The sequence below is a fragment of the Meleagris gallopavo genome, chromosome 10, assembly GCF_000146605.3.
Source record: "Meleagris gallopavo isolate NT-WF06-2002-E0010 breed Aviagen turkey brand Nicholas breeding stock chromosome 10, Turkey_5.1, whole genome shotgun sequence".
In the NCBI taxonomy this organism is placed as follows: Eukaryota; Metazoa; Chordata; class Aves; order Galliformes; family Phasianidae; genus Meleagris; species Meleagris gallopavo.
In genome coordinates this window covers 4923674-4926084 of record NC_015020.2, presented here as the reverse complement: position 1 = coordinate 4926084, position 2411 = coordinate 4923674, and positions in this window count along the sequence as shown.

Here is a 2411-nt window from a genome sequence, read left to right as displayed (position 1 = left end):
TTTACTACCCAAAATAACTACACTGTGAAGCTGAGTTCCACTTTGATTCTAATTCTTAATTTACAGAGACAAGCTACAAATTGACCAAAAAAAATCCTCATAATATCATTCACAGATTGAATGACAGTTAATGACTTCCTTTCTAGAGACAACAGGAAAAGTTCCAGCCTAAAGCAACAGGTGTTTTAAAATGTTTTGTAGAGAAAGAAAAAGAATCAGAACAGCGGAACAATTGGGCTGGCTTTTTTTTTTTTTTCTTAAAGTCCCTAATCCTATGTGTGTAAGAGGCAACAAGTCGTATTTGAAGATAGGAAAAAATGCTATTCATAAAGAAGAAACCCCTTTGAACATATAACTGGTTGTACATGAATGCAAATACATAAGTTATCGATGAATCACCATATTATAGTTGTACAGGGAGTAATCAGATTATTAATAAAATGCTTGCAATATTGCAAGTAACAGTGTATGTTGTCCAAAATAGCAAGCAGAAGTGGAATTCACAACTTACTGCTTTCACTAGAGTTTAACAAGAGAGTAGTTTTTTTTTCTTTTTTAGATTTATGGTGCCTCCTACCAGGAAATAGAATACAGGATCAAGATCCAATTTTAAAGAGGGACTGAACAAATTTTGAATTACTAGTAGACTTAAATTTATAAAAACTAATATATCCAGTAATTTTTTTTACTGCAGATTTGTTACTGCTTTACATTGGATATAATTGTGTAGGTTGCTCCAAAAGCAATGCCTCCTATTTCTCCATGGAAAATACAACAGATACAAAGAGCAAAATAATACTGTTCAATAAAGCAAATTCTCAGCTACAAAGTACTGTTTTTCAACATAGTCACCACCATTATGCATTTTTGCCAGCCTGCATTCTGCATTTGTACCAATCTTCACCAGTGGAGGTAAACCACTATTGCCACAGCTGAAACACTCCCCTCACCACCTCACTGAGCTCACACCCACTCTTTCGTCTTCATGCATGTTCAGCAAGCATCACTGAATGTCAGTGGGTATCATTTTTCCTGCATGGAGGAATACAATGACACAACTTTGCTTCATGAGCAATCCCACGTCTGACACCATTTGTCAGACTGCCCCTGTGCTGCCATCTGTCACATAGTCACAAAACGTAACAGAATATCGGTGGGAAGGTTCAACCTTTACTGCCAGACCCACATCCACATCTAGCATTACAGGTCAACATAATAAAATAGGAGGCATTACTTTCAAAGTGGCCCTTGTATATAAACACCTGCAGGGGAGGTGAAGCGATGTGAACAAAACCAGACTTCTCATCAGAAGTATAAAGTGTCAGAACTTTTGCCTTCCTTTACCAAAGCCAGATTTGCTGTACCATAAAACAAGCATTAAGACTAGTATGTTCACAAAGGATATTCGTCATTGGAACACCATGTCCCAGGATGCTCTCTGAATACTGGTGATGTGGTATATCCACCACAGCTAGGCTCTTTATTTATAATCTATGTGGTATTGCACCTTAGATAAATAAGACCCATTTATGGTGAAAGCAAGGCCACCAAGCACTTCAATGTTTCTGAGAGAAGCTACAAGAACATGGTAAGGATTTTTAAACATCACAGTGCGTAAGGCTGAAAACCACTGTTAAAGCTACTTAAATTTCTACTCTGGTGGTCTGTTATTTTGCATTATATGGACACTCATCTCTTCAATCCTGTACAATGTATAATGGACATGAACTGCTTGATGTAGCAGCTGATTATTACTTTGAGCCTACTATTTCAGATTACAAACTGTGCATACAAATTCCCTAATCGTATGGTGCAGGATCAGTTGGATTAACAATTTCTCACTTACATATAAGTGTATCATTTATAAGACAAGCAGCCATTCAGCTGCTGCAAACAGCACCCTGTCTGCCTTGCTCACATCTGCTTGCCACTTTCCATCCAGAGAGCCCATCAAGGGATGAAGCATATGGCCTTGAGATGGATCACATTTATAAATGGTGTGCATAGCAAGCACAGTAGAAATTATAAATTCAATTGGAAGTACAGACATGACTTGTTGGCATCATTCATATAACCCATCACAGAATAAGAGGAAGACAGACAAAGAACTGCGACAAAGCTCACAGTGGTTCTGAATCTTTTTTTGTATCTCCTGGTTACAGCTCTGTTGGATTAGTGGTTTCACTCTTGGATAAAAACAGCATCAGATATCAAACCATGTATTTGTCTTGCTAAGTGCCCCAAAAGGCCAGTATTGACATCTGGTACACAAGGTTACTGCAGACCTTAACTGCATGATGTCGTTTTTATTCTTAAGTAAAGTCGCAGTGCAATTACCCCTTCACAAAGAAAGGGTGATGTAAATAGCCCCTTTGCTTCAACATCTGCCAGCATTGCCCTCTGCCAAAAAA